The sequence below is a fragment of the Ascaphus truei genome, chromosome 3 (genome assembly GCF_040206685.1).
Source record: "Ascaphus truei isolate aAscTru1 chromosome 3, aAscTru1.hap1, whole genome shotgun sequence".
Classification (NCBI taxonomy): domain Eukaryota; kingdom Metazoa; phylum Chordata; class Amphibia; order Anura; family Ascaphidae; genus Ascaphus; species Ascaphus truei.
Genome location: NC_134485.1, coordinates 387,207,622 through 387,219,399, shown reverse-complemented (window position 1 = coordinate 387,219,399; position 11,778 = coordinate 387,207,622).

Genomic DNA, 11,778 nt, shown 5'->3' with positions numbered 1-11,778 from the left:
CGGGGTCTCCATCTGCGCCGGATGTGAGTCGCGCAGTCAGCTGACGTCGGCTGTGGCGCGCCGTCAGACCTCGTGGTGCTCCGCGGACGGGGACGTCTCTCTCAGGCGCCATTTTGTGGAGGGAGATGTGCAGCTCAGCCAGGGAAGCCACGAGGACCGGCATGCTCGCTTCGGACGCCATTTTGGGAGAGCCTTGGAGCAGGCGGTAGTGTTAACCCCGACGGACACCGGGGGCAGCTGTGGGGATCCGAAGTCGGCTGTGCGGCGTTTGCCCTCCGATTGCCCATGGTAGGAGTTCTGGAACTGGGGAGGAAGAGGGGCCCCCCCGCGGCTCCGGCCCGGAGGTCTTCAGCCTGGGCTAGTGAGGTCGCGTCCGACGCCATTTTGGAGGGGTTTCGGGGCTGACGATGGCGTGGACCCGGGCGGGAGATTGATTTGCCGGTGAGTCTTTTCTTATCTGTCCCGGGATTGCCTTTGCTCGGCTATCCGCTCCGATGCTCTCACAGACTGATCCTCTTTGTCCTGGTCCCGGTTACCAGCTGGGTGGGCAGGTTGGAGGCAGTCCACGGGAAGGCCCAGGGCTTTTTCTAAGTGCACCATATCTTCAGGGTGCCGGGTGGTGAGAAATTTGCCCTTGTGGGGAATAACCAATTTAAAAGGAAACCCCCATCTGTAGTTTATTTCTTTCTCACGAAGGAGTAATGTTAGGGGACGTAGTGCTTTGCGTCGGTCCACTGTAAGCTTGGAAAGGTCGTTATAGACCTGAAGCGGGTCGCTTCGGAACGCGATCGTGTCTCTCCCCCTGCTAGCTCCTATTAGTTTATCTTTGGTGGAGTAACTGTGGAGTCGCACGATCACGTCCCGCCGGCGGTTGGGGTCCTCGGAGCGCGGGCCCAGGGCTCTGTGCGCCCTGTCCATTTCCAAATCCCGGGAGTCAAGGTCTGGGCATAGGGAGAGGAAGAAGTCCTTCAGGTATGCTCGCAGATGTGTGGGTAGCACTGCCTCAGGGATGCCGCGGATCCGCAGGTTCTGGCGGCGATCCCTGTTTTCCTGGTCCTCCAATCCGTCTCTTAGTGTATTTATTTCTTGGCCCAGGCGTATGATCTCATCATCGGCCTCTGACTGGTGGTGTAAAGCCTCGTCCAGTCTGGTCTCCAGTGTGGTAGTGCGTTCCTGCAGCCCCTGGATATCCTGCCTAATTTCTGCCACTGCGTCTTTTATATTGGCCTGTAATGACCGTTGGAGCTTGGCAAGGAGTTCCTCTAGGTATGCCTTTGTGATCCCCCCGTCCGGGGAAGAGGGGGTCTCGGTAGGGCTCGCTGAGTCTGAGAGGCCTTGTTTGCCTCGTGGGCCTGAAGCCTGGGGGCCATCTTGCCTTCTATTCCCTGTCTCACCAGGCTGTTTTGCAGGAGAGAAGAACTTCCCCACTCCCTGAGTCGGGGGATTTTTCCCCTTACCAGCCATCCCTCTTGTTTTAGAGTTTCGTCAGGGGCTTTTTTCGGGGTTTTTGCCCGGGGTAAAAGGGTTTAAATCAGCAGTTATTCAGGAGGGTCTCTGGAGCTCAGCTTTTACCCGACTGTCCTGGATGACGTCATAGACACGCCCCCACACACTCACCTTTTAAACCTAAATCCATATTCTTTCCCTACCAGTCTAAGGGAGGATTTATTGAGGCCTTCTATAGTTTGGTACTGCAGGACTTTGAAGCATTATGCTCAAAAAAACCCAAGATAAATAAAAATCTTAGCCAGGGTGAACTGGACGCACTTAAACAGCTTAAGGATAATCCCTCTATTGTCATTAGGCAGGCGGACAAGGGGGGGGGGAGTGGTCATCCAGGACACTTCTGCCTACCTCCAGGAGGCTCGCAGACTCCTGGGTGACCAGGCCTCCTATATTACCCTTGAATCTGATCCAGTCATAGGGTACCAGGACAGTCTCAAAGAGCTTCTTTTTTCAGCACTCACTATGGACATTATTTCTAAAACAGAGTTTAAGTTTTTATTTAATCCACATCCACGTACACCCATTTTTTATCACTTACCTAAAGTGCACAAGTCCTTGACAAACCCCCCTGGCAGGCCCATTGTGTCTGGGGTGGAGTCGATGACGTCGAGCCTGTCCCAGTATGTGGATTACCATCTTCAACCTTTTGTTATAAAACTAAGGTCACATATTAGGGACACGCTCCATGTCATCGAGGCCACCTCTGGCATTAAATGGAAGTCCACCTACTTATGGGCCACATGTGATGTGGCCTCTTTATATACCTGTATTGACCATGCCAGGGGTATTGAAGCATTGACTTATTGGCTTGACAGGGACTTGTGCATGCCTAAAAAACACAAGTTATTTATTTTGGAGTGTGTAAAATTTATTTTGAATCACAATTATTTTCTGTTTGAAGAGATTTTTCATCTACAAATCTGTGGAACGGCTATGGGCACGAGGTTCGCTCCTAGCTACGCAAATCTCTTCATGGGTTTCTGGGAGGAGAGATTTGTGTGGCAAAATTTACAACTTGGAGCGGGCCTCGTGTACTATGGCCGTTTCATAGATGATATGATTTTTATATGGGACGGAGAGGAGGCAGAACTACAGGATATTCTTAAATCATTTGATGAAAACCCTTTAGGATTAAAATTCACATTTAATGTAGATGCCACTTCTATAGTCTTTTTGGATTTATTACTCACATTTGATGATAATTTAGATATTATTACAGCTACACATTTTAAAGAAGTCTCAGTCAACAACTATGTACATGCGTCCAGCAACCATCACAAACAGTGGCTACACAATATTCCTCTAGGACAGTTTCACCGAATCAGGAGAAACTGTTCAAGAGATATTGATTTTGTTCAGCAGTCAGGAGAACTCAGTTTAAAATTTATACACAAAAGTCTGATAGACCCACCAGGAAGACCGATCATTTCGGGTATAGGCTCTCTCACCTCACGACTGTCAGAATACATAGACATTTCCCTACAACCTTACGTCGTGGGGATGAAATCATACCTCAGAGACACCACACAAACTATCAATCTGATAGAACAAACAGCATGGAGCCCAGATTTTATACTATGCACATGTGATGTAACATCACTATACACATCCATTAACCACGAGGATGGTATTTCAGCCATTGATAGGACATTAAGCAATGACCCAAACGTTCTTATAGAACAGAAATCTTTTATTCTAGAGAGTATTAACTTTATTTTAAAACATAACCTTTTTAACTTTGATGGAAAGTACTACCTACAAAAATGCGGCACCGCAATGGGCACGAAATTTGCACCAAGCTACGCCAATCTTTTTATGGACGCCTGGGAACAGGACAAAATCTGGTCAACACATGAATTTAGCGCAGATCTGGCGCTTTGGCGGAGATATATAGATGATATATTCTTCATCTGGAAAGGTAGCGAGGAGGATCTCAAACGGTTCTTAGAATATATCAATGACAACGAAATCAATCTAAAATTCACGGCCTGCACAAACCCCATCTCTGTAGATTTTTTAGATCTAACCATCTATGTCGAGAACAGTTTTCTCAAAACCAAAACATTTTTCAAGAAAGTAGACTGCAACAACTACCTACTGAGAACAAGCTGCCACCACAAAAAGTGGCTATCTAACATACCCCCAGGCCAATTCCGCCGTATCAGGCGGAATTGCAGCGACGGTAACACTTTTAAAGAACAAGCAGACATTTTAAAAAATCGGTTTATTAACAAAGGATTCAACAAAAACTCACTAGATGAATCCATTAAGAAGACAGGTCTCCTACAACGACGAGATATCCTAAAAACAACACAAAAACAACCGACAGAAAATTTTAACGTCGCATTTTTAACTCAGTACAGCCAGGATTCAGGCAAAATACAACAAATTCTTAATAAACACTGGCACCTTCTACAAGGAGATGACACCCTTAGAAACTACCTCCCAGAAAGACCCAAGGTCATCTTTAAAAAAGCAGATAATATAAAGAATAAATTAGCACCCAGCCTATTTAGAACTGATAACTCCAAAAGGGACGAGAATTGGCTATCAACAGCCAAAGGTTTTTATAAGTGCAGTACTTGCAAAGCTTGCAAACAAGGGTCAAACGACAAAATAGACTTTTCATCACATGTAACAGGCGAACAATTTAAAACCAAGCACTTTATCAATTGCAAGAGTGACTACGTGGTCTATTTACTAAGCTGCCCCTGTGGACTACAGTATGTCGGCTGTACCAGCCGACCACTGAGGGTTCGTATATTGGAACATATTGGTAACATCCGACGACAGGTTATGACCCACAGCGTGTCAAAACATTTTTCACTACAGCATCAGGGGGACCCCTCAGGCTTGACATATAGAGCCATAGAACAGATTCCCCCCCTTTGGAGAGGGGGAGATAGACTTACAAAACTAGCAAGAAAGGAGACACTATGGATTTATAAACTAAAGACGCTAGCACCCCAAGGACTTAACATTGACATCGACATTGGGGCTTTTCTAGAATGAAACATGTATATTTAACACACTAATCACGTTTCTCTTCTTCTCTCCCTTCTTCTCTTCTTTCTCCCAATCCCCTTCCCGAATTTGGAACCAGTAACTTCGCAATTGGATGATTCACTTACATTCGCTTAACCGTACACAATTACATTATCTCTATGTTTACGTTCTCTATGTTCACATATGCACCAACGACTATATGAAATCTATCTGCCTCTGCGTAGCACAGTTAACTTATCACACTGCTTTTGAGTAAGGGCCAATATGATCGTGGGGTCAAATCCCCAATGAAATACTAGAAACACACACTAAGAATTCAAGTACCCCACATTTCTCAATTATTGAGCATCATTTTTAATTACTATTACTATTATTTTGAACTAACATTATAAAAATAATTTTTTTTTTTTTTTTTTTTTTTTATCCCAAATCCAATTCCAGACACCACCAACATTCCCTAAAACTACCAACAAGGGGGAGGCAAGACATATACAAGGATACTTTTTAATACTTTTTAACATTTCATCTAAGCCTGGGTAACACAACAATACTCTTTACCCACATTTGTTATTCTCATTGCAGAATTCTGTACTCTCTCTGTTCGCATATGTGCAAACAAGTACATGAAGTCCATCTGCCTCTGTATAGCACAGCCAACTTATCACTCTGCTTTTAAGTAAGGCCTAATATGATCGTGGGGTCAAATCCCCAATGAATCATATTGAAAATATATCCAAGTTCCATACATCTTTAAATTACTGATCATTATGTTTGAATTACTGAACTATCACATTTGTAGGAATAATTCTTTTCCAATTCTATTCCAGTCACCATTGACATTCTCCAAACTAAAGGGGGAGTCACGACACACACAGGGATACTTTTTAACATATATCACCTAAACCTGGGTAATACACCATATATATATATATTTTTCAGGACAAATAGTCTAAACATATTAAGCGATACCATATGGTAGCCCCAACTACACATATATTCATCTATACAATATTTTTATTTACAATACATTTTTATATTCTTATTTTATTATTTTATATTTTTTATATATCACTCAAAATCCATCCATCTGAGCATAAGCTTTTTTGCATTTAGTTTAAATGTCACACATCACAGAAGTTCTAAGTGCAAGGGCCACTTTAGGTATGAAATTAATTTGCTGAAGGAATTACTTAGAGGTTTACTTCACAAGTTATTGTGCTGCACCTGCTACCAATTTTAAGAGATTTGTTTAAAGATGTCTGTAGATTGCACAAATTACTAATTGCCTACACCTCGAGTGAGGGAAGGTCTCATAGAACTGATAGAGATCATGTGTGCATGATTAACTACTGTGTATAACATTGTCACTACTTGTAACATATTTATGTATGTATTTAGAGTTTAGCATTATTGGTCTTTCATATTATTGGGCATTAGTCCAACACCCAACACTCAATAAAGGTCGTTTTTACATTTTATTATTTAATTGTACCAATACCAATTGATGACCAATCCAATCATCAATTAGATATTTGCCTATAAAGAGGGAAGACACAGGGCATCTGGCAGGAACCTGACGAAGCATTATTGCGAAACTAGTTGTTCCCTGCCGGAGCCCATTGATTGAAGGACCCAGCCAGCCTGCTGACATCCGGTAAGACCTCCTCTTCCGGTCCCGCCGTCGGACGCGACCACGGGAGCTGTACTGGTGAGAGGAATATCACCGGACGATCAGGCTGATGCTGGGCTGTTTTAAAGCTGTACCGTGAGTGTTATTTTGACTTTGTTTTCTGTACCTAATAAATTATATTTTGCTCACTCACCGAGTTCGGCCCTTTTCTTCCTATTTGGGCCCCCGGGAGAGAAGCAACTCACGTACTGCCCCCACCAGGAGGGTGAGAAAGCTATTGTTTTTAGCAGCATTCCGTGAAGGAAAGACTGCGCATTAAACTCTGCTAACCAGCCCCATTATCCCCTTTTTACCTCAGACCAACAACAGGCTATATAAACACACCCTGTTAGTCATCCACATATAGCACGTATTCTGCTTCTGTTCACAAAAAAACCACACAATTCCATTTAAATTTTATTTAAGGATTTTATTTAAGGATTTTTAAGCTATTTTAGAATATATTTTTTCATATATTTACTTTTAATTACCAAGGTTCTTTAATTCCAAAGAGTTTTAAGCTATTTTAAAAATATATTTTTCATACATTTTTAATTCCAAAGTTCTTTTGGCTGTATTGTACCGTTCGATTACTAAAACACTAATACCGTGTTCCATATCTTCCTATCCTCTTATCTCTACGTTTGAGCAAAATCCCGTGCGCTGACCAACCCTCCACCTCCACTAAAATTTAAACAGAAAGGTTATGATAACCAACTAATTAATGAGTCCTTTAAGAAAGTCAGCTCCATGGATAGATCAACTATGTTAAAAACATCCAAAAATAGACAGGTTACTCCTCGTCTGAGTTATAACTCACCAGTGATTAGAGACGAAACTGTTACATCTAGTGTAAGGTTTATTACTACCTACAATCAGTCTCATAAAGCAATTCAAAAAATTATGAGCAATCACTGGGGAGTTCTCAGATGTGATCCACATTTGAAAGGCATTCTTTCGGATCGTGCATCAATTGTCTACAGGAAGGCCAGAAGCATGAAGAATATTATAGCTCCATCTAAATTAAAAACAGCAAATAACTCTGATAAAATAACTTCAAAAGGCCCCCTAGGAAATCATAAATGTGGACGAGGCAGGTGTATCACCTGTAGGCACTTGAAAGCCCGGTCCGAATTCAGCTCCTCCAGCAGAGATATTATCTATCAGGTCAGAAACCACATCAATTGTCTCAGTTCATTCGTAGTGTACTGCATCCAGTGTGGTTGCGGTTTACGCTATGTGGGGCGCACCACCAGATCCCTCTGCACTCGTTTCCTAGAGCACAGAAGGAGTGTCATTAAGGGATTAAACACAAATAGTATTTCCCGACACTATAAAATCACACACAACCAGGACCCAAAATGTATGTCTATCATGGGCCTGGAATTCATCTCTCCCTGTGCTCTGGGGGGCGATCGATACAAGATCTTGTGCAGACAGGAGACTTATTGGATCCACCAGTTGGGGACTCTCACCCCTGGTGGACTCAATGAGTGTCTGGATGCTAGTACACTGGTTTGATCTCCTGACCTCTTGGACTCTCCTCGCTCTCCTCAAAGGAACCTATGATTGGTTCTAGCCTGCGGTCCTCTTTTTTCCACACTCCTTAATGGTTCACTTTCCCTCCCTCCCTTCCCATCCCAGTGTTCCCCTCCCCTTAGCCTTCCCTCCTGTCCCTATTTCCCATCCATTTCACATCTTCCATACTCACATAATACCCCTCAACCCATCCCTACCCATCCCATCTCCACCTCCCACAATATTTGGAGAGGTATTTATCATTATTTTCCCCCATTTTTCATTTTATTTTTATTTACATTTATTATTTTCATTTTAGTTTTTTCAATCCAATATATATACTAATATTCTTTATTTAGAAATTTCCTTCATTGTAGGAGTTGTTATACACATAACATAAGTTTAGTACACAATCATCATAATCCAATACCTTGCCCTTCCTCTCTTCATCTCTCTATTAACCCACTGTATTAGTACAGGGATATGATTGTGACTATCAAGGTCACTCTTTTCTTGTTTCTGTGGAAATAAGTTAATCCAATTTCTGTATCTTATAGTATTTGAGGCATAAAATGTAATAAATTGAATACCAAGGAACATATATAATCTGTATGTATTTTCAATATACAGAGATATTAAAAGGATATACAGATACAATCTATTAACCCAAAAGGAAATTACTAACTTCTCAATATACATCCCCCCTTTTTTTTCTTTTCTCTGTATACATTCATGCCTTATATAGACTATGGGTCTTAAATCCTTCTCCATGTATATATGGATATAGAATTGGAATTTATGGGTAATGTTGTTCCATTTATTATTAAGATCTGTCAGATTTGAATTTAATATTTTAATTAATGTAATTTTGCATTTATATGTTGATCATGTTGTGCAATGTATGGTATAGTAATCCATACTTATGGAGAGTATGAAAATCAATTTCGCACACATCTTGTGAAATATTTATCCCGTGGATTTTCCTATTGGGAAATCATCAAATACAGTTTGAGAATAATGTTTGAAATTATACATTGCAGGACAATGATTGATGATTCTATATGGTGTCAAAATGTTTGAATTTTATTGTTAGTGTTAAAAATTATGTTATGAGATCCTTCCTGTTCCCATATTATTGTATATTATTGTGTTTCAATCGTACATATGTATCTACTTTATGTTCATTCCTTAAGTGTATTAGTCCCTATCAGCCCTTAGAAAACTAGTCCTCAATGTGATTAGTATCTATGTTATGTATTAGCCCTATTTAATGCTATTCAGGTTTTATCAATCACCCGATCACGGGTTGCCTGGCAACGGACTGGCTATATAAGGGCAGGACTTGATTCCATTCAACATCAGCCCTTTGAGAAAGTTACCGGTCAGGTGACGAAACGCGTTAGGGTACTGAGAGCGCGATTACGTCATCACGACGACGACGCGCACGCGCAGCAGCCTACACCAAGCGCGGGAATACTATCGGCGGCCATTGAAAGTGAGAGCTGGATTTTGGACTATATACAGACGGCGAACGGAGCCTTAAACATCGGGTCCCTGGTGATCGTGTCTGGTAGCCCTGAGGGAGTCCACGGAGACGTGTTCCAGTATCCAGAACCGGATGGTGGTGATATATTCACAAACTGCCTTTTAACTATTTGCATCCTGTGAGTGCGATTCCTACCCCCCCCCACCCTCCATCCCCTTCCCTTGTTTTAATAAATTTTATGCAGTATTATGCTATGGGGCGTGCGCTCTCTCTCTTTTTCTGTCTGTAGATATCTGTGGAGTTGGTTTACCCCGTGTGAGAGCAGCCTAAAGACCCCTTTCATCAACATCAGAAACCTCACCATTATGGACTAATTATTGAAGGACTGGTTGGAGTTTTTTTATTGATTTTTCTGTCTTTCTTTTCCTTTTTTTAGCACGTTATATGCACTGTTATGACAATTTTTATTGGTTGTGTTTTAATAGAATGCACTAAGGTCACATTAGTTTAAGAGATATATTAACAATTTTAAACATTTTTCACTCTACACAACTCTTTATTTAATAATTATAGTTATAATTATTTACTTATATCATAGTTACATTATTTTTTGGCGCCACACTTTTTTGTTTTTTGTGTTTTATATATATATATATATATATATATATATATATATATATATCAGAACAAAACAAAAAATATATATGACAAACAGAAAAGAAAAAAGCTGCGCCTCTGATAGAAGTGAACCAGTGTAGATATAATAGTTCTAATAAATCCCAATAATTATATACTATTGTGGGAGTATCCCTAAATCACATATGCAATTACTATAAACACCTACAGATCATATAATAGGCACATACCAATTATAAAACAACATATGATTGAAAATAACATATAGGAAAAAAAAAAAAAGCAAACAGGAAAGAAAAACCAGTCCTCAATATATATATAAACAGCTGTCTGGGGGTGGGTTTACTGGCTATGTATCTTAACCCTGGCTGTGCTTAAAGCTGTGACCATGCAGCAAGCTTAAGCCTATAGGGAACCATGTTTAAAATGGTTTTGAAGCAAAAAGTGGCACTGTGTGCTCATTTGCATGTCATTTCCCAGAATCCCTTGCTGCAGTGGAAGTGCTGTGTGCTGGGTGATAATGGTGAAAGGCGGGGTTGCAGACCTGTCTAAGACATGCAAATGAGCATACAGTTATATTTCCATTTGCTATACACTACCGACACACTTTATTAAAGTGTGGCCGGTACCGCAAGCCGGGAGATTTCCCGGCTTGCTAGTGGCCGCCCCTCGGCGTGCCGCGCATCATAGACGCGCGGTCACGCGTCTTCGGGAGCGTGCGCCCCCTGCACGCGCGTCCAGGGGCTCCCCGAGGGAGCCCTGGTGTCCCGCGATCGGGGGACAGCGGCAGGGGGTTCCGGGGGACCCGGCGGACCCGGCAGCGGTAGGGAGAGCGCCCCGATCGGAGGGCGCTCTTCCGCTGCTTCGGCGCGCGCCCGTCACTCTCGGGCGCGCGCCAGGCTACTGCTGCGGCCAAGAACGGGCAAATGCTCGAATAAACTTGGCCGCAGCAGTATGCTTTGCTGTGGAGGGTTTTTGTCACTTTTTTTACTCACCATAACTTAACTAAGTATATATATATATATATATATATATATATATATATATATATATATATATATATATATATATATATATATATATATATATACTTAGTTAAGTTATGGTGAGTAAAAAAACATATACATATACATATACATATATATATATACACATACACATACACATATACATATACACATACACATATACATATACACATAAACTTTTTTTGCACTATTCTCTTTTAATATTCTTTATATAGATAACCAGACATAATATAGTTATAGTGTTTTTTTTATACAGATAGATATTTTTATACATCACTGTCTTGTCCCACTCACTCCCCCTCACCTCTTCTTAATGTCTAGGCCACCTTTGCATTTCAAAAGAGAAAAGCCTTCTACTGTATGTCTCTACTGTTCATTTTCACACCAGGCTACCTGCTTCTACCTCATCTTATTTCACACTTCCCATCTAAATCCATTGTAACCAGATATCCCCTATATTACAGTATATTGTGTTTCTGTATTTCTGCCACACCCGATAAAGGACCCTGAGAGGGTTGAAAGCTTGTATCATTTCTACTACTTGTTGGTCCAATAGAAGCTATCATCCCACCTACTCCCTCCCCTCTCTTGTTACTACAGTGTACATGTAACACTCACTAAGACGAGCATTTCATACTAATATTTTATTTTCTAGATTCTCCTAAAAGCTCTTTATGAATCCCCCGGTGTAGCAATAATTAATTAATAAATAATCAAATCTAACCAACGAGAATTGCATAGTTAACAATGTAAATATTATTTGATTTTGGGTGTCAATCGGTTTTTTTCATTGATCATTTTTAGTTAATATGATAATACTTTGACTTTGCGATCGTGATTGAAATAATCTCTCACCAAGTTTAATGAACATGGGCCTGCATGTGTCACACTTTAATTATCCTATTTCTTGGAATAATGACTCAGTGGTC